At 38.8% G+C, this 22,190-nt stretch overlaps 1 protein-coding gene across 3 annotated transcripts in view; it reads left to right on the top strand.

Annotated features, from left to right (window-relative positions):
- Nucleotides 1-827: 827 nt before the first annotated feature.
- Nucleotides 828-22,190, top strand: part of ADTRP (androgen dependent TFPI regulating protein) — a 98,695-nt gene continuing 77,332 nt past the window's right edge. For all 3 annotated transcript variants that reach the window (XM_037152915.2, XM_037152914.2, XM_037152913.2), the window contains exon 1: nucleotides 828-1,040. The gene's annotated coding sequence lies outside the window, so the exon portion shown is untranslated. The remainder of the gene's footprint in view (nucleotides 1,041-22,190) is intronic.

The following is a 22,190-nucleotide window of genomic DNA, read 5'->3' as shown; positions in this document are numbered from 1 at the left end:
GTCTAGATCTCTGGGACCAGCAACCTCACCAACCAGGGAGGCTCTGCTTCTATATTTTTTTGTAATTTGGAGCTCAGGTGTAGGACTTTGAAAGAAAGAGGCCTCTAATGCTTTCAAAGTGTTTTAAAATCACTGCTAAATCATGCTATGCCAAGGCAGAAAACCCCAAAGCTCTTGTAACTTCTTGTAAAATAGAGGTTTAGTTAATGGAAAATTGGTTCTAAATGGGGAGCTGTTGTTCAATGGATGTAAAGCTTCAGTTATGCTGAATGAATAAGCTCTAGAGATCTGCTGTACATCATGCCCATAGTTAACAGTGTGGTGTTATGCACTTAGAATGTTGTTAAGAGGGTAGATTTCATGTTAAGTGATTTTACCACCCCCCCTGCCCCACAAACACACAAAAGGCTAAGGGACATAAGAAAACTTGTGGAGGTATTAGATATGTGTTATCCTGAGTGTGCGGATAATGGTATTCTAAGTGTTTGCATATGTCTGAATTTATCAAATTGTACATATTAACTATGTTTTTGTATACTGATTATACCCCAATAAAGCTATTTTTTTAAAAAAAGGAAAACTGTTCTTAGCTTCATTGAGAAACTCATTGTTTTGGGTCTGCACACACTCATCCACACACTCCCACGCTCTTCCTCTATCACCCTATGCCTGCACATTCCTACTTGAGGTGGGTGATGCCAACTCTGGAGGGAGTTGCCTCTGAACTCCCACTCACACACACACCAAAGTGGCTCTTGACAGCTGCCGCACCCACACTTTCTGGCAGTCTCAACTATCACCATTCATCAGTTAGGAATGTTGCCTGCTCACCTTTGATAGCATTCTCACAGGGACCAGCCTAAGACACCCTCGAAACTAGAGCCATCCATCTGGTACTTTTGTTTTTCAATCTGCAAAATGAGTTACCACCGACGAATGAAGGAGACCTTAGCTCTTTGTCATCCTGAGTCCCAATGACCATATTCAGGAAGACAGCCATTCAGAAGGTGAAGCCAAATCTGAAGAAAACTAGCTTGCCGGTGAGTGTCTGCCTAGCCTGACAATTACTTGAAGAGGAGGCTGTGTGACCAGGTGAAAGGGCAGTGGGCTGAGAGGGTAATGAGGCTGCTGCATCCATGTAACATTTCTGATCTTCAGCAGGTCTCACTCAGCAGGGCAGCATTCTGGGCCTAGAAATCCCCTGTGCACAGGAAGTTGGGCTTGGTCTCGAGCTCTCTGCTTTCTTTCCCCTTCTTAGGAGACTCCTGCAATCTGGGACAAGTGCCATGCATGTTAGAGTCAGCATCTGAGGTTCATCACTGTGTGAAGATGAACAGTTACAGAGAGGGAGTGGGTGGGAAGGGACATGGATTTGTGTAGCTTCTCAGAATTGCAACTTGGGTTTCTGAACATTTATGTTGTGTGTCAATAAACTGTTGCCAGATGTTCTCTCAATTTTAATTCCAGTGTGAATGCACACAAAGAGGTCTGATTCCCTTAATTGCTTTGGTCAGAGATGAAGAGGGGTTGATGGGGAAACTTCTTGCCCACTCAGTAAAATGGGATCCAGGAGCATGATGCCTTTTATCCACTTTTAGTTTTCTACAAATTAAACGCTATACTGTGCATTTGTTTTCTTTTGTTCTCAAGAAATAACCAGCTGACAGTGAGTATTTATTATCAGATTTCTATAGTGTAAATAGTGTTTCCTGACCCCATTAAGCAACAACCTGCAGGTGGAAACTGCAGAGCAGGCAAGTTTAGGCAGGATGTGTTTTCTAAAACATCGAAAGGCCTTCCTCATCTCTAAATCCTCCCCAGGGACTTGCTCTAATCTAGCTAAAATGTTCCTAAACTTTAAACTGTTGATGTCGCTAATAGGTTAGTCAACCAATATGGGCCTTTTGCTGTCAGAAGACCCCCGATAAAGTACATATGGAACCCCAGGCTCAGCTGGGGAGTGACCCCTCTCTGGAAGATTGAGACCCCACAGATCCAACAAGATCGAGAGAGAGAGAGAGAGAGAGAGAGAGAGAGAGAGAGAGAGAGCAAACACAGGTGTGTCTTGCCACTTGCTGCTTAGGTGTGCACACACACACTGTGCTACACCCAACTCACCTATCCAGATAAGCAGCAATTGGTCCCCATGTAGCAGCCATTTGAACACACACTGAATCATCCCTGGGACATTGGATGTCTTGAAATTAAGAAAATGTCCTTTCCTTCATACTTTTTCCTTTTAAATCCTAGGAGTCTGACTGTCATTTACTTTGTTTTTCATAACCAGGAAAACTTTTCCCTAGGTTCTGAGAAAGAAAAAATCTCAGGCATTTAGTACAATTCAACCTGCATTCCCCAGTGTGTCAGGTATTTATACATATTGGTGATGAAGTTTCCAGGTGGGAGAAGCAGGGCGGGGGAAAGCTCACCCCCTGGTCCCACATAGTAGAGACTGATAGGGAAATCACCAGCCTGGGTGCTGTACCATTCAGTCAAGCCAAATAGCTGGCTGCTACTCCCATCACAGTTCTTTAGCCTCTCCGTGTACCAGGGGAGGGATTAGTGGAAAGATACTTGGGAAACACTGAAAACCATCCTGAAGGGCCTACAAGAGAGGAGAGATGAGATTTGATGGGGAAGCATGATAGCCCTGGAAGGAAGGCGATAGAATGAAGTACTGAATATAAACTCTCTGTAGCATGCTGTGTCCTTACTGTTTAGGGATGTCTTTGCTATCAAATCTTCCTATTGAGCCCAACTAGCAAATGTCGGGGTTTCTGGGTCAGAAATCCCATGGACTTGATTTAAACTAATCTCCAGAATACTCTTCTCTCAGCCCTGACAAGATTTCAATGAGCAATGAAGAGATTTATGCTTGAGGATATGTCTTATGTGAAATACAGAAACAGGAAACCCTCCTTTCTCACACTGTCAAGGTCCCTCTAAAGTGTACCTGCAGCTTTGAACTGTCACAGCAAAGGCTGTAGGCAGCATTTTGAAGGGATCACAGTGGGCAATTGTATACAATGGGTCAGATACGTAAAATGTAGTGTAAACATGCTCTCTTAATTCACTATGGCTTGCCAAATTAATTCCTATAAACAAAGAAAAAGAAATTCAATTCAGTTCAATAAGTCTAATTATGCTTATGAATTTTATGAGGTAATGACTCAAAACAAAGAAATGAAAATGGTGAAGGTTTAAAAATCACAGTAGGGCTTAATGAAGAACCTGAATTTGAAATTATTTTTGGTTTCTATTTTTATACTAACTATCATTCTCTTTATCAATGAATATTCATTGATACCTACCTTCAGAACAATTTATGCTGGGAGAGACAGGTCTGGATATATTTAGGGTCTGAGGAGCAGGCTCATCAATTTAGGATCTATCTGGTAGGACCTAAGAGGTTTCTAGGACATAAATTTTACATATACCCCCCTGGCCCCAGTACATGACTTATGTGTGGCAAAAAGCAAAAGTACAGTTGGAGGTCATATGATGTTTGCATTCCTTTTTTTAAAAAAATATTTTATTGATTTTGCTATTACAGTTGTCCCATTTCCCCCACTTTATTCCCCTCTACCCTGCACACCCCCTCCCACCTACATTCCCCCCCATCCCTTTAGTTCATGTCCATGGGTCATACATATAGGTTCTTTGGCTTCTACTTTTCCTATATTATTCTTAACCTCCCCCTGTTCATTTTCTATTTACCATTTATGCTACTTATTCTCTGAACCTTTTCCCCCTCTCTGACCCTCCTACTCCCCTGTTGATAACCTTCCATGTGATCTCCATTTCTGTGGTTCTGTTCCTGTTCTAGTTGTTTGCTTAGTTTGCTTTTGTTTTTGTTTTAGGTGCGATAGTTAATAACTGTGAGTTAACTGTCATTTTATTGTTTATATTTTTTATCTTCTTTCTCTTAGATAAATCCCTTTATCATTTCATTTGATAAGAGGTGGGTGATGATGAACTTTTTTAACTTGACCTTATCTGAGAAGCACTGTATCTGCTTGTCCATTCTAAATGAAAGCTTTGCTGGATAGAGTCATCTTGGATGTAGGTCATTGTCTTTCATGACTTGGAATACTTCTTTCCAGCCCCTTCTTGCCTGTAAACTCTCTTTTGAGAAATTTGCTGACAGTCTTATGGGAATTCCTTTGCAGATAATTGTCTCCTTTTCTCTTACTGCTTTTAAGATTCTCTCCTTATTTTTAATTTTGGGTAATGTAGTTATGATGTGCCTTGGTGTGTTTCCTCCTTGGGTCCAACTTCTTTGGGACTCTCTGAGCTTTCTGGACTTCCTGAAAGTCTATTTCCTTTGCCAGACTGGGGAATTTCTCCATTATTTTTTCAAATAAGTTTTCAATTTGTTGTCATTCCTCTTCTCCTTCTGGTACCCCTATAATCTGGATATTGGAACATTTAAAGATGCCCTGGAGATTCCAAAGCCTCTCTTTATTTATTTATCTTTTTGAATTCTTGTTTCTTCATTCTTTTCTGATGGGATGTTTCTTTCTTCCTTCTGCTCCAAATTGTTGATTTGAGTCCCAGTTTCCTTCCCATCACTATTGGTTCCCTGTACATTTTCCTTCATTTCACTTAGCATATCCTTCATTTTTTCATCTAATTTGTGACCAAATTCAACCAATTCTGTGAGCATCCTGATCACCAGTGTTTTGAACTGTGTATCTGATAGTTACCTATCTCTTCATCGCTTAGTTGTATTTTTTCTGAAGCTTTGATTTGTTCTTCCATTTGGGCCTTTTTTTTCTCAGTGCACCTGCTACATATTTTGGGGCGGATCCTTAGATGTTCACGAGGGCGGGGTATCCCTCACTGATGCCTTATGATGATGTATGTGAAGAAACAATGACACCTGCTCCACTCTCTGCCAGTTTTCAGTCACTTCCCACAAGCAAATTGGGCCCTTCTGGGGCTGATTTCCAGTGGGTAGGCTTGTGTACATACTAGAACCCTGTGGGTCTCTCCGACTAATTCTCCTATGAGGCCGAGAGTTTCTTCTACTGCTGCCTCAACCCCCACAGGTGTTTTCAATGAGCCGCTTGAGGCTTTACTTCCCCCTGCTGGGACCCTGGGTTGCACAGTCTGTCTCGCTCCCCAGTTGATCCTCCCAGTTTATCTGCATGTGAATGTAGGACCACTGGTACCACTAGCTGCTGCCTTGCTGGGAGTCCTCTCCACCATCCTAGGCATCTCCGACCCTCCTACGGCTCTGGATGAATATTTCTTCTTTAATTCCTTGGTTGTCGGACTTCCATCCAGTTTGATTTTCTATCAGTTCTGGTTGTTTTTTTGCTTCTAAATTGTTATTGTCCTTCTTTTGGTTGTGTAAGGAGGCACAGTGTGTCTACCTATGCCTCCATCTTAGCCAGAAGTCTGATGTTTGTATTCTTTTGATGCCCCAGTAATAAGTTTACTCTAGGGCCAAGATTCACACCTACTCTGTCTCATTGTTAACCATGAACCAAGACATCCAATTTAAACAATTGTTTTTTTAAAGATAAAAAATGGCACAGTTGTTAATTAGATAAGACTACAAAGAATTCTTTACAGGTATAAGCTTTAAAAAGAATAATTTCTTTTTTCTAAATTAAATTTATTGGGGTGAGATTGGTTAATAAGATTATATAGGTTTCAAGTGTACAGTTCTGTAATATGTCATCTTATTATTGTGTGGTGTGCCCATCACCCAAAGCCAAATCTTCTGTCATCATGTATTTGACTTTCATTACCCTTTACTATCTCCTATCCTCCTTCCCTATGGTAACCACCATATTGTTGTCTGTGTATATGAGTTTTTGTTTGCTTGGTTTTTTGTTTGTGTTTCTTGTTCATTTGTTGCTTTTAGTTTTATATTCCACATGAGTGAAATCATGTGGTTCCTAACTTTTTCTGTTGACTTATTTCACTTAGCATGGTACTCTCAAGATTTATTCATGTTTTTTGCAAATGGCAGTGTTTCATCTTTTCTTATGCCTCAGTAGTATTCCACTGTATACATGTACCACATCTTCTTTGTCTAATCATCTAACAAAGGACACAAAGCATAATTTCTAAAGGAGTATTTAGTTTATTGAAAATAGATATATTCTAAACAAGCTTCATCTTTGAGAAAGAAAAGGAAAATAATTCCAAGTGTTTAACTTCATAGAAACCTGGCATTCCATCTGCACACATCCATACCCACATCCATATACCTCCTCCTACCAGTCCCCCATTCCTACCAATTCTGTGATCATGCTCCTAAGCTGTGGTCACCATGAAATATAGTTGAGAGAGTATTTTTTACGCAATACGAGGTTGCATTAGTGCTTATTCATTTCTACTGTCTCCTCCGGTGTTCCTGGGTATATGTGTACAGTTTGGTCATGGACTGTTTGCATGGGGTGGGGGAATGTCTTATTACAAAGCGGATTCTCAACCTTTTCTCACATCTATTGGAGCAGAATTACTTGGGAGAAATTGGGAAAGTTTTTTAAAGAGCCCTAAGTAATTCTTATGCACAGTAAAGTTTGGTAACCACTGACAGAAGGATTGAAAGTAAATTGGTTCATATAGAAACCAAAACTAAGTCCTTGAATCATTCTCATATTTGTCTCAGCAACTGTAGCTCTAGTTTCTACCAATGACCCAATACAAGAAAAAGAAATGCACAAAACAAGATTAAGTGAAAAGGAGAAATAAAAATTTAAGTAATAAATGCTAGAATGCTGAAATAGAATGATTTTTAACTTTTAATTTTTAAAAACATTTTTATTATTATTCAGGTACAGTTTTCTGCTTCCCCCCCACCCTTCCCCACCACCCCAGTCCTCCCCATCTCCCTCCCCTCTTTCCACTCCCTTGTTACTGCCATGTGTCCTTTATAGTTGTTCCTGTAAACCCTTTACCCTTTTCTCCCATTATCCCCTCCCCTCTCCCCTCTAGTTACTGTCAGCCTGTTCTCAATTTCAATGTCTTTGGTTATACTTTACTTGCTTATTTGTTTTGTTGATTAGGTTCCTGTTAATGGTGAGATTTTTAACTCTTTTTGATCATGCAAAGACATCATTAGTGATTGTGACTCAGGTGACTAATATCGAACTACATGTGCATCTTAATATGAATATTTATTTAACTCAAGCAAACCAGAGACATAAGAACAGCAAAGCAAAGCAAAATAAAACGAAGTAAAAGGTAACTGTGGCATTCTTCTTTAAAATTCTTCATAAGAGTGTGTGGGTTGACAATGGTTATGTAACACACGTGTGGACATATCTCAAATTTTTTAGCTAAAAAGGGAAACTAAAGGTCTATCTAACCTCATTCCTTCAGTACCTTGAACGTTATCAACTTGAAAAATTAAAAAAAATTACAAATGCTACTCATTTATGGTCATATGTGACTTGTCTTAGAAGATATCTGTATTTTAATAGAGAACAGCATTTAACCTGAAGGAATCCATCTCTAGTGGTGAGTTTCAGGCTCTCTAGTTGGCAAGTAGGTATGAGTTGAGGTAGAGAAGCCTTTTCCAGGAGGATCATACATGCAAAGGAACTTCTAGAAGAAACACCTTTGTTTGGGAACAGAAATTCAAGGCAGTTATGATTTTTCAGTGAACTCAGCAGCTGCCTTCCACTTTCCAATGAAATTCAAAATATAGTCAGGTGGGTTACTGGTGGGTTCAGCAGGCCATTTGAGGATGAGTGTCTTGTGTTTGTTTTCTATATTCTTGTTTTTACTGCAGTTTTAAATAGATTATTTCAGTTAAAGGATGGACCTTGTGGTCTCTTCAATTCATTCATTTTGTTTTTAAGAAAAACATTTATGTATTTGTGCTTTGCTTGGGAAGGAAATGTCTCAGTTCTTCATTTGTCTTTGCATCTTTCTCCCTTTTATTCTACACTGTAGCTGGAATATGTCCAATTCCCACTTCCCAAAATGCCAAACATATTTTACAAAAGGATCTGCTTTAGGGTGACCAACTGTCCTAGTTTGCCTGATACTGTTTTAGTTTATCACTGATAGTCTTGCATCCTAGGAAGCCCCTCAGTCCTAGGTAAAGTGGGACAGCTGGTCATTTGAGTTGCACTGCTCAGGATGGTAGTCAATGGCCATGTGGGACTAACTAAATATCAATCAACTTAAATGGAATTAAAAAATTTAGTTCTTCAGTCGTACTAGCCATATTTTGAGGTCTTAATAACTCCATGTGGCTAGCGGCTACCTTACTGGACAGTGTAAATGAAAAAACCCTCCATCATTGAAGAAAGGTCTGTTAGATAGTGCTGAGCCTGCAATCACCTAGAACTAACATCTTTTAAAACAATAATACCCTGGTCAAGCATCACCATTTGGCTGAGCAAGCTCATGTGATGGGGCACGCAATCTCAGTGGACACACAGAGTATGCGAGCTCAGAAAACCACAGTGGAAATGGGAACATGGCATAAGAAATATTTCACATGACAGCAAGAAAAGATGACTTGACCCCTCTTAAATTGTGTCTGTCTATAAGGTATGAAGGTCACTCTAATTTTGTCCCAATTTTTGGAGATTTTCCCCTGATGCATAGCAAAGAAGAGAAGATAGTAGGACCTAGCTGAGTCACACCTGAAGAAGGACATGCATGAGGGAAACCACCTTGGAATAGGTGGGTTTAAGTCTATCAGATACCTACCCCAAACATCAGTTGCCTAGAACAACTGAGCTCATAAAAAGTGTCCAAGAGTCGTGGAGAACACACACTTTGGCCATGTCCCTTTCACTCAGGGCAAAGGGGAATTAGAAACAGAAACTGCCTATTGGTTTTAAAATGTATTGCTGAAAGATGTAATTTTGAGCACAAGGATTTACAGGCACACTTCAGAGGTGTTGCGGGTTTGGTTCCAGACCACTGTAATCAAGTGAATATTTCAATGAAGTCACACAAAGTTTTTGGTTTCCCAGAGCTTATCAAAGTTATGTTTACATTATACTATTGCCTATTAAGTGTGCAATAGCATCATGTCTAAAAAATGTTCATACCTTAATTAAAAATACTTTATTTCTAAAAAATGCTAACTATCATCTAAACCTTTAGAGAGTCATAACCTTTTTGTTGGTGGAGGGTCTTGCCTTGATTTTGATGAAAATGCAGTTTCTGCAAAGCCCAATAGAGCAAAGCACAATAAATGAGGTATGCCTGCATTTGTTTTATAAAATGTTACGTAGCATCTACTAAGTTTCTACTCTTGAGTCATTCACAGTCCAGTTGGGGAGTCTAACATGTTTGCTGGCTTTAAAAGTGTAGTGTAACAGATGATTATTTGTTTAGACAGTGGTTGTGATGATGATGATGATGATGACAAAGACAAACCAAACATTTACTGGGATCTTTCCCAATAGGAAGCTCTATTTCTAAGTGTTTTATATCAAGAAGTACAAGACAATACTTTGGGAATATACTCACAGATGCTGGAAATATCACCAGGTAAAAATATAGCACATTATTTTTCAGATTTTCCAGGAAATTTAGCATATAAACAAAATAGAACTCTCATAAATTATTTGGAGAGATATTCGGAGATTTATTTAGAGAGTGTAGAGCAATTTAAGTAACAGATTTCATTTTTAATAACTTTTTTATTTAGGCAAAATTTTAGTTACCTACATGGAATAGTTCCAAAACAAATACATAGAGTCCCCATATGATAATGGTTTTCTTTTTTTAAAAATTTTTATTTAGTTATTTTTTAAGTACAGTTTTCTGTTTATTTCTCCCATTCCAGCCCACCCCTCCTTCATGCACCCCACCTCCCTCCCATTTCCACCCCCCTTAGCTATCGTCCCTGTGTCCTTTATACTTGTTCCTCTAAATCCCTCCCATTTTTCCCCCCTAAATTCCCTCCCCTCTCCCCTCTGGTCATTGTCCCCCTGTTCTCTATTTCAGTGTATTTGCCCTTATTTTGCTTGCTTGTCTGTTTTGTTGTTTAATTTTCTCAGAAAAATAAAAATCAACCTGCTTTTTGACCCAGCAATTCCACTGCTAGGATTATATCCTAAGAACCCCAAAACATCAATTTCAAAGAACCTATGCACCACGATGTTCATAGCAGCACAATTTATAATAGCCAAGAGCTGGAAGCAACCTAGGTGCCTGTCAGTAAATGAATGGATCAAAAAATTGTGGTACATATACACAATGGAATTCCATGCAGCAGAGAGAAAGAAGGAACTACTACCCTTTGCAACAACATGGATGGAACTGGAAAGCATTATGCTGAGTGAAATAAGCCAGGTGTTGAAAGACAAATACCATATGATCTCACCTTTAACAGGATGATAATGGTTTTCCAAGAGAGCAATGGCTTCAGTTCTCTGTTATTTATTGTTGTTCCCTTGGATAAGTTATTTAAACCCCTCATTTCCTCAAATATGGCTTCCTGAACTGAAAAATGGCACAATAATACTTGCTTTAGAGGGTTGCAGGCAAGGAAAAATACGAGAACAGAGAGAGGAAGCCAACTCTGTCTTGTGTCTTCTAAGAGCACTAATCCCATCATAAGGGTCTCACCCTCATGACCTGATAACCTAAAAGCCTCATCTCCCAAAACCATCAAATTGAGGGTTAGGGTTTGCATATGTGAATTTTGGGAGGAACAAACATTTAGTCCATAGCACTGACAAGATAGGAAGCTGAAATGATCTGCTTTGCTGTGTTCAATATGGGCTCAGTGAGACGGTTCACAGAGCACCCTCTTAGATACTCTGAGCATGGACATAGGGACTCCCTCTTCTGTGGGTCTGGTGAATAGTTCACAATTCAGCTTCCTTCGTCTCTATGCTGAGCTGGAGATGGGACTGAAAGGGCAGAGAAACTGGGGGACAAAGCAATCTCTTTCCTTCTACGATCTCTGAGGTACTGAGGACTTTTTCTGTACTCAAGCACAGAGAACTCCCAGGATGCCCAAGGTCTCTTAGAGCCATGCACACTTAACCTCTATGATTGAATAACAGTCACTCCTAAGATCTGATTTCTTTAGGAGGAAATACTTCTAACTAGACAGCATTTGACCTATGCATTCAAATTCAGTTTCATAGCTTTATAACTGGCAAACAGTTGAGCATACTTCAATTTGTCCACACTTCTGTCTGCTACCTAAAAGACACTTCTGTCCCTTAACACCCCCCTTGATTAAAACAAACTCAATATTGAGTGTTTTCTTTTATCCTAACCCCCCTTGCTTATATGAACTTGTCCCCTAGTTAGTTGTATCTCTTTCTCCCCCTCTCTTTCCCTCTCTCTCTCTCTCTCTCAGAGAGAGGTGATGATAATTCATAAACCTTAAACCTTAAGTTAGTTTCAGTTGTTCTTTTCAATTCCTAAGAAACTTAGGGATATTGGGAAATTCTGGGTCATTATAGTCTTAATGGAAAGCCCCGGGTCAAGAGTTACAACATTTTTCCAGTTTAAAAACTAATGCTGACCATAATAAGAAAACTCTGCAATATGTTTGAAAATTGTTCCTACTGAATGTTTTCTAGAAGAAATTCAGGCTTGCAGTGGGAAAAATATCAATAGGTTTAGCACCTCCACCGTGCCAATTGCTGAAGACATACTGCAAAAGTTGCTCCTGCAAACACACTTCCTAGGGGTAAGATACTTCTTGTGGGCCAGATAGGCATTCTGCTCAGGAGGTGGCTTGTGAGGGCAGACATTCTCCAAGTACCTCCTCTATCATAAACCCTAACGCTTATTGAAGACTTACTGTTTTAAAGGCTTTATTGTTGGCACTCCACAGGTACTATCTTGTTCAGCCTACACAGCAATGCTATGAGCTGGGCATTATCATCATCATTGTTATTATTATTATTAATTATTATTATCATCATCATCACCCTCTTTTTGAAACACAGAGAGTTTCATTAGCTTGCCCATGGTCACAGAGGTGGGAAGTGAAACCAGGACTGAAGTTGGGCATGCTAACCTTGGAATGTTTCATCTCATTTTACCATCAAGTCCATGCTTCTTTAGCAGCCAACAGTTAACTGCAGGCTGGGAGCCTGTCAAAATGATAGAGAGCAAACTGAGAGCCACTCAAATCATCTAGCAACTTGCAAACATTTCCTCAGTTATCTTTTTACTCTTAGTCACTACAATGATATCACTGATGGTAGAACGATGGCACTACCGGGGCAAAGGGCTGGATTTTCCTACTTGGCCACAGCCCAGTGGCTTCAACACCTAGTGTGGACTTCCTTAGCTACTCAGCCATCAAGCTTACTTTGAAAGTTAAAGCCAGATTCATGGGACCAGGGATACTTACACTAATTCAAGAGCCAAAAACTACGTAAAAACTGTTTTATGTTACTACAACTGTGGAAGACAGGGTCATTAGGTCTGTAGTGGAGTAATTGCTGTTTCTAAGAACAGGAAAAAAAAATCAGTTTTCTAGTACTTCAAGCAAGTTCATTGGCAAAGAGGCCTCATCGTTTGAAAAGAGCCCTGAAGACAAATGGCTATGCTTCACATGCTCTCTATGTAGGCCTTTTCTGAATCATTTTAGCATGACTGCCTCTGAATCTTGGAAGGTGGAGACAGAAAGGGAAAAGTCAGAATATCATGGAAAAAAGTTTTGACATCTTCAGAGACAAGTGTACAAAGAGTTGGTGCTGGAGTACAGGGTCAGGAGGAGACATTTCATCTATCCAACTGAATATCAGCTGCATTTCTGTCTCCAGGAGCTTATAACCTATGAACCATTCTTATCCTGAGCAGGCCAAGTTTCAAAGAAATCAAATTTGTTGAAGGTGAAAAAGAGAGAGGCTGAGTTTATTGTTTGTTGACATGTCACTTATTTTAGGCCACAATAAAAACTGAAATCACTTTGAATAGCCCAAAACACCATGAATGTTCTACCAGATGAATAACTAATATACACTAATTTAGATTTGCTTGGTAGTCAGAAAATGCCAAGGAAGCCAACACATTTGACCTTTACCTTCAGCCATTTTATAAACAAAGATTCTGTGAAGTTTTGTTTCATTTTCTTATAGTTTGAGAATGGCAATTTTTTTAGATGGCAGTAAACAATTAACCCAAACAACTCCTTTTGACCAGATAAGTCAACTCCACAATGAACAATTTTACAGCTTCTACTCTGCTTCTGTTTTTTTTTTAAGTTAAAGAGGGTTTTTTGTTTGTTTGTTTGTTTGTTTGTTTAATTTAAAGCATGGCAACTTTTTCCTTGCTTCTACAAAACACACTGCCCTACATTTCCAGGCAGAAAAACAAAATCTTTCAAAGGTCATGTGATGTTGTTTTAGCAATGTAGAAATAGATAAACCAACAAATGAGCAAAAGGATGTATCTGATAATGATCTCAAGCAGCTTGTCTTAAAGCAGAATGTAAAAATATGCAGGCATACATAAGTAATTCTAAGAGGATTTCACCTTGAAACTTGATAGCTGTAATTCCTTAATAAAGACCACTTGTTTGTCCAGGGCTAGATTAGTCTCAGAGGCTACACAGGAAATCAAATCCTGTTCCACTATAAGAGTCCTTATCAGTAGCCTCTCTGAGTACAATTTTGGGCAGTTGTGGAAAGAGGAAAAAAAAAAGGGGGCCCTTTTCTCTTCCCAGGCCAGAGGAGTTGGTGCATGCAAACGCAGACTAAGATCCTAGAGTGCTTTCCTCCGGCTTTAGGGGAGAATACATGCCCTTCTTTCCAGGGGACTGTGGTCTGTCCCACATTGGGGACATCAAATTCTTCTGATTTCTATACAGCAATTTTCTTTAAAGCAATTGGAAATGATTTTCTTCCCAGAGCACTTCTGGTAACGTAGGAAATATTTTTGGTTCCTATGCAGGGAGGCCCAGTGGCACCAGATAAATCACAAAGCAGATCAAAGTAGCATGAAAAACGGAAAATTAAATTGTCATTGGAACCATGGCCTAGAAAAGTGAGGCCAGGATCCATGTGCTACACCTAAACATGGTGGCTGGCTGCTAAAATAAAAATTTAAACAGGACTTAGAAACTTTTAATATAATAATCCAAATATCTAGGTTATAACTGAAAATCACTGGCCATCCTAAGAAGGAAAAGTACAGCTTACGTGCAAAAAAAGGCTATCATCTGATAGATACCAACACAGAGAAGAATCAGATGTTAGAATTACCTGATAAAGATTTCAAGTCAGTTATTATCAAAGTATTTCAACAATTGTAAATTCTCTTGAAACAAATGAAAAATAGAAAATATCAGCAAGGAAATAAAAGTTGTAAAAAGAACCAAGCAGGAACTATAGAACTGAAAGATACAACAGAACTGTTTTTTTTTTTTTAATTTAAAATTATAAAAAAAGACTTACTGTATGACCTCAATAGTAGAGCAAAAATGACAGGTAGAATCCATGAACTTCAGAACAGATTAATACAATTTGCTCAGTTTGTAAAATGAAGAGAAAATAGACTGAAAAAAAAAATGAAGAGAGCCTCAAAGAACTAACTGTGAAACAATAGTAAAATATCCAAAATTCACATCACTGGAATCCCAGAAGAGTAGAAAAGGAGTTGAAGTAAAAAAATGTTAAAAAATAATAATACCTAATAATTTCTCAAATTTGTCAAAGATGTAAATTTATAGATTTAAGAAATTAAAATTTTCTCTAAATATGATAAATCAAGGAAATACATGTCACAACAGATCATAATTAAACTTCCAAAAATTTAAGACAGAAAGTCTTTAAAGTAACCAGAGAGAAATGATGCATTAACCATAGGAGAATATAAATTCAAATAAAATTAAATTTCTCATCTAAAACCATGGAGGCCAGAAGGGAATTGCACAAAATTTTGCAAGTGCTAGAAGAAAAGAACTGTCGATGGTGAATTCTATATCTTACAAAACTATTCCTCAGAAACTAAAAGTAGATAAAGACACTCTCAGATTAAGGAAAATTTAAAGAATTTTGTCATTAGCAGACATTCCCTTAAAGAATGGCTAAAGGAAGTAATTCACATTGAAAGACAACAATAAAAGAAAAACTTGAAGCATTGGAAAGGATAGAAGAACCATGCAAAAAGCAGAAAAAAATAGATTATTCTCATAAATTTTATAATTCACATGTAATTGTTAGAACAAAACTGATAATCTGATGCTTAAGACTATGATATTTAAAACTGGGAAAGGGACTGAAATGAAAGCAAGGTGTCCACACTTCATCTGAAGTGGCAAAATAATGCCAGTGCAATGAAAAGTCACATTTGTATATTGTCATACCCGGGCAACTACTAAGAAAGCTACGCAAAGAGACAGATACACTCAAAAACACTATAAATCAACATGGAATCATCAAAAGTGCTCAGCACATGCTTGTAAATACTCAGAAAAGCAAAAAATGGGAAACAAAAGTACAAAACACCAAAGAAAATAGAAAATAAATAATTCAATGGAAGACTTAAGGAGCACTAACATATCAACAACTACCTTAATTATAAATGGTCTAAATACACCAATTACAAGATAGACATTGGCATAGTGGATTAAAAAAAGTCAACAACCATAACCCAACTATATTGTTTACAAGACACTCACTTTAATGTCAATGAAGTAGGTGGCATGACAGTAGAAGAACTGACCAATATATACCATGTAGGCATCAATTTAAAAAACAATATAAATATCAGGCAAATTAGACTTTATCTGAGCAAAGAAACTTACCAGAGACAAAGAGAGATATTACACAATGATAAAAAGATCCATCAACAAGAAAACATAACAATCCTAAAGGTATGTGCACCAGACAACAGAGCCTCAAGTACGTAAAGCAAAAACTGGTACAGCTGAAAGGAAAAATAAACAAATTCACAATTATTGCTAGGACTACAACAGCCCCGTTTTCAGCAAATGATGTAATTGTTAGACAGAAAATCAGCAAATCAGAGTGCAGTTTATGTGGTTTATGAATGTTCATGACTCAGACGTACATCTCTATAGATGGCTAAAACAAGTTGTGGTGAATTTCTCAGGAAAGCAAGAATTCACATGAAAAACACTCAAAACCTTAAAATAAAATGTGTTTATGGTCAGCATTAAATATGTTTCTTAACTTTGCTGATTAATTCAAGAAATAAAAACCTATGAGTGAATATATGACTTTTCTTATGAGAAAGTGTATGCATTTCTGATTAACAAGGTACTTGCAAAACATGAAATCTGACAGAGTGTAAAAAAAAAAGTATTCCTAAGTAGATAGTTTCTCTTTAATAACTTTGTCAGACCGCACATAATCCAGTTACATGTAAGCTAATTCATATAAGAGAAATTCACTTGAAAATTCTAGAATTTAGGTACAAAACAAAATAATTCAAGGCAGAGTGAAAGCTTATTGGGCTTGTTATTAGTTAAGAGAGTTGTACTCTGGTCATTACTCCTCCATTAATAGCTGTGTGGTTTTGGGCAAATTCCTTAATCTCTTTGAGCTTTCGTTTTCTCACCTGAAAGATAAAAACATTGAATCAGGTGACCGAAAATGGATTTTTCCTGCTCTAAAACTTATAAAACAACGTATATCAGTTTCATGTTTGTAAACAGGAAGCATTCTTTGGCCTCTCAATGAAAATGAACCTTCAAAACTGTCAACAGAGAACTCTCTGCTCTTCTGAGTCAATCTGAGATCACCACAGAACATTGCATTTCACTGTGAAAGCAAAGCTAGAGATCAAGGAGTAAGGCAGACCTGAATCAGGTTTCCCAATGCAACAGGCAAAGTGGTGGGCTAAGAAAGTTCTCATATTCTAAAAGTATAGGTTCCAGTGCCTTTCAGAGTTGGCTTGGTTTGGTGACTGAAAAACCAAACATGATCTCATCAAACAGACTTCAGATGGGGGGCCTTTAATAAATGTTTTCGTTTTTAAAAAGAAGGACAGTCACAGTAACCTCTGAAAAAAACAAATGCTCTTTGATGCAATATAAGTAACCCAATGGGGGAGCTTCATTCTAACTCAGTTCTCAGCTGCATCACAGCAAATGGACAAGTGCTTCTAGGGATGCAAAGTCCACTGAAAGGAAGGTCCTCCTTGGCTTTTACTGGGCAACACACACATATTTAGTTATTTCCAGAACTATCTACCTTTTATTAAGGAGAGGCCTTTAGAAGACAGTGACAGTAAAAGGATTGATAAACCTTTTATCAATAGGTTTAACATGTAAACCTTTTACATGTTTACATGTACCATGTAAACATCAATTTAAAGAAACAAGGAAAAGCAATATAAATACTGGGAAGTAGGGGTGCCAGGAAAATACAAATAGCACAGTATGATGAGAGTGGTAGTAATCAGGAGGCCCAAGAGTTAGAGACCCCCTAAGTAGATATTAAGAACACCACAACACCAGAATTGATCCATGCAAACAAAGCTTTATTAACATCTTGAAGTTACCTGCTGCCATGAGTGTGCTGAGGGCCCAGAGGTATCAGCCACCCTGGAGGAGCTCACAGTCAGATTGGCCACATTAGTTAGAGTTCCAGCAGGAAAATGTAGCCCACACATTTGAGATTTTAGTGATGGGACTATTGACCAAAGAGGGGTGAGGGGACTTTGTAAGGTCTGTGAAGGTATGTATCAACTGTAAAGGGAATGTGTGGGTTAAGAGGTTAAGTGGAACACAGATAAGTCCCACTGACATGTCTTGAAGCTTAAAATCATTGGTAATTACTGGTTAGTTTTTTTGTTTAGCACCAGCAGCTGCAGAGGCCTCTCCCTTGTGCCAGAACAAAATCACACTCCCTCAAAGCTTTCCACCATAAACTCAAGAATTCTGAGCTCTGCCATTCTTGGTTCCTTCTCACCACTGTGCTATCTGTAGCCAGCAGTGTGGTAGGTCTCCCAACACCTTTCACTATGGTTGGTTCCATGGTATGTGTGGGAGTGGAGGTGTACCTGCATGGGCTTGGGGCTTCTCTCCAATCTCTTTGATGCCAACCCTGGTCAACTGTTCCTTTAGCTGAGTAGATATCCTGGCTTCAGGAAACTATTAGCCCTCTAGAATCCTAGGGCCGCATTTCACGCTCAAGGGAACTGACACCCCAAGGAGGTTGATGGTTGACAAGCTCATGGTCATGAAGTAGACTCATGCCCTGGTTTGATCTTCTGCTCTTTGTACCTCATCACTCAGTGACTGGCCTTGGAATGAGTTATAATCCTTATCAGGCAAAAGTGTCATCTTTGCTGGTGGCTGTGACTACTTTACTCAGAGAGATTATTTTAATCCATATCTCCTCTTACATGATTTTCCATGATTTACCCAATACATTCACCTTTAACTCCATCTTCTATATATTCAGAATGACAGAATAATGCACAGGATAATTTAGGCTCCATTAGTACATTATACATGCCTCTATTATAGTACTTATCACATCATGCTGTAATTTTCTGTTTACATATCTGTCTCTGACATTTGACTTCAAGTCCCTCCAGGGCTTAGGCTATGTTTTACTCATCTTAGTATTCTACCTGCTCCCCAGGACCTAGCAGTTAAACACTTTAAGAGTAGTAAGTTTTAAATGAATGAGCTGGCTTTATAGTAAGGCTCAGCAGACAGGTAAACCTGATATGCACATATTCATTTATTCAGTAGATACTTATTCTCACTGTGTGCCCAGAAATATGCTAAGCTGTAGGAATTCAAACATGCTACTTATGAAACAGGGAGATAGTGGCACATAATAAGATTAAATTCATAATTATTGTAGACTAATTGTTTTTGTTTCTCCAAAATTCATACGTTGAAATCTTAACTGCCCAAGTACTGGTATTAGGAGATGGAGCCTTTGAGAGGTGATTAGATTATGAGGTGGAGCCTGTATAAATGGGATTAGTGTCCTTACAAAAGAAGTGCCAGACAGATCCCTAGCTCCTTCAGATACTTAAGGGGACCAGTGAGAAGACAAATGTTGAAGTGAGCTCTCAACTTACATTGAATCTGCTGGTGCCTGCATCTCAGACTCCCCAGCCTCCAGAACTGTGAGAAATAATTTTCTGTTGTTGATACCCAAAGTGTGGTATTTTTGTTATAACCCCTCAAATGGACTAAGGTACTAATTATTCATCATGCAACTTATGGAGATGCACAGGGTATTAATGAAGACTAGAGGGCATTATCTAATATGGCCTGCCTGAGGAATGCCTGAGGGAAGAGTGCTTAGGGAAGCAAACTTCTGAGCTGTGTTTTGGAGGATGGTTCTGAGATAACAAGTCAAAGCCATGTTGAGAGGAGGCCATCAGGAGGAGGAGTCAGTGGGAATAAAGGCACTGGGACACAACATAGCCATGTGTGGGTGGAACACTCTGACAACTGGGTGGCGCACTCTGACAACTGGGAGGTGTTGGAGGGACCATCAAGCATGAGACATGAGATGAGGCTGGAGAGAGTAGCAAAGCCATATGGAAGTGGGAAGTTTATTAAAAGTAATGGAATTCTGATGTTAGGCTGTAGGTGATATTGATTCAGTAAAGCAACTCATGTTGGGGATTGGGACGTGATAAGATCAGCATTCCAGGTAAAATCCTCCCTCCTCCCCCCCCCCCCCGCCCCGCCTTGTGAAGAACAGGGTGGAAGGACAAAACTAAAAATCAGGAAAACCAGTTAGATGACAGTTGCTATGGCACTGGAGAGAAATAAAGCAAGCTGGAACTAGGACAGTTGTAGAAGGGATAGAAAGAAGAGGACTGATTTAAGCTTGACTTGGGAGATGAACTTGGCAAACTTTGGTGGTTAATTGGATTTGGGATATAAGGGAAAGACAGGAGACAAGAAAGATTGATAAAAGCAGCCTCAGAAAATGAAATAAAGAAAAGCCAGGCTTGGAGGAATGTACTGAGTTCATCTTAGACATCTTGAGTTTGAGGTATACTTGATTCATTCAGGAGATGTCCAAGAAAAAGTTGAGGATATGTTTGGTGGGGATGAGGAGAGGGATGGGACTAGAGGTGTATAATTTGTGGACATAAACTAATATAGTGGTAGAAACTGTGAGAGTGGGGAAAGTCACCAGGGTAAGTATGTAGTGTGAAATGGGCAATGGCTGACCACCCTCCCTGGGAAATACCAACATGTAAGGAGCTGGTGGGAGAAGATGAACTCACAGAAAAACACTGAGAAAGACCATCAGGACACGTTAGGAGTGCTGGGAGGACCAGTACTGCTCATCTGTGGCTTCCTCAGGGCCAGCTATTCCCTGACCTCCTGACTACCCCAAGTCTGGGACTGTTGTCCCTTTAATAAGTTCTCTGTGCTTGGCCTTCCCAGAATCTGCTGTAACTATACATTAATACCTGATTGTGTTGTTATCTAATGTCTGTCTCTCCTGCTAGAATATAAGTTCCGTGGGAGCAGGGAGTGGATCTCTCTTTTTCCCCAGGGAATCCTCAGAGCCCAGCAAGTGCTTGACAATTAGTTGCTCAACAAGTGTTTGTGGAAACTTCCAGAGGGTAGAGAGTTCTTTAAAAACATCACTTTTAATAATCAACCTGGCATCTATATATTTAATTCAAAGTGTAAAATAATGCCCATTGTATATTTTTAGTATTTCCTATGCAAAATAAATTTAATTTCTGTAAGTTTTTAAGAAGTAGGAACAATTCCTGCTTCTCCTGGATATGACTTGAGGCCTTCAAATACTCAGAGAGTAGAGAGAGGCAGGCTAACAACAGACTTATTGTTATAATAAGTATAATAAGTATTATAATACTTATAAACAGTATTATTTTGAATACTGTGTAGCTAAGTGGTAACACTGCCATTGTTCCCCAAAGTTCTACCTGTTCCCCAAAGCACGAGGGAACAGATGGACAAAGTGCTTTATAAAAATTTACCTGGTCATTCAACCACAGATACAAATTATCATGTAACTATGTTCACAATATAGAATTTCCTTTAGGCAACACTTTTGTAGAAGAAATTATAAGAAAATAATGTTGAATTAAGAAGTTACATGTTTTTGATATGCAAATCCTCATATGTAGCCATGTGCCTCATGAGGATGGTTCAGTTGTCCATGTGAGAACATCCAAACCTAGAGAAAATTTTATAGTTTATTTGAGCCAAATGGAGGACTTTGAACAATACCTGCCATATATTAAGTACTAGAAATCTCTTTCATTGAATGAAAAGTAAAATAGAGGGAGACATATGATGGGGCAGACCAAAAAACCCCAGAATTATTCTGGAGGGCAGGCCCCTTGTAGTATAGGCTTCCTCCATTAGATGAATGTTCTAGGAACCAATCTGTATCAGTGCACCAGCTGGTATTGTTGTGAGAGGCTGTGTTCAGCTTCAGTAAATTTTTTTGAAGACTTTTGACTTGTTTGCCCATTTCATCATGGGTGATTTATGAGTGTACCTGCCCACAAAGTGCTAAGCAGTCAGCAGTTTTGTACCAAAAATGGCATGCTCTGAGCAACTTTATTTTCTTTCCCAAGATGAAAAAAAGTCCTCAAAGGGAAACTTTTTGCCGATGTGGAAGAGGTGAAGCAACCAAACAAACAAAACAGCAGAAACACTAAAAGGCATTAAAATCCATGAGTTCAAAAACTGTTTTGAGCAGTGGAAGAAAAGGTCTCATTAGGTGTATTGCATCAAACGGAGATTACTTTGAAGGTGACTAAAGTATGAACATAAAAAACCCCACAATTTTTATAAATAAATGCCGTTTTGGGGGGTGTCTCCTCATACTTCTTTTACATTGCAGGATACAGGATAGGTAACTTTTAACATGGTAAATAGCGATGATATATAGGCAACAGTATCAGGTGCTCCCTCCAGGGTGGTTATGCCTCCCACAGGTCTGGAAAAGAGGATTACTTTGTCATTGCAAAGGTGTGTTCACCTAGATACACAAGAACAATGGGAAGGGCTTGCTTAATTAAGGCAAAGGTAAACCTTTAACTAAGGAAGTTACAGGGCTGGGTTGTGACTACCTACTGTGACCTGCCCAAGTGAAGTTACTTTCGGCCATCAAACTTGTCGTATTTGTTACATGGCTTATTTTCACTCACCAAGTCAACGACAGACTGCATATACAATGGTGGTCCCATAGGATCAAAAGGGAGCTGAAAAATTCATATGGCCTAGTGATGTCACAGCCATAGTGAAATCACAGTACAAGGCATTGCACAAATTGCCTATAGTATTC

Source organism: Artibeus jamaicensis, unplaced genomic scaffold, assembly GCF_021234435.1.
Source record: "Artibeus jamaicensis isolate MK-2021 breed Jamaican fruit bat unplaced genomic scaffold, CSHL_Jam_final contig_482, whole genome shotgun sequence".
Taxonomy (NCBI): Eukaryota; Metazoa; Chordata; class Mammalia; order Chiroptera; family Phyllostomidae; genus Artibeus; species Artibeus jamaicensis.
The sequence above is the reverse complement of the archived record's forward strand: the minus strand, read 5'-3'. Positions and strand labels throughout refer to the sequence as shown.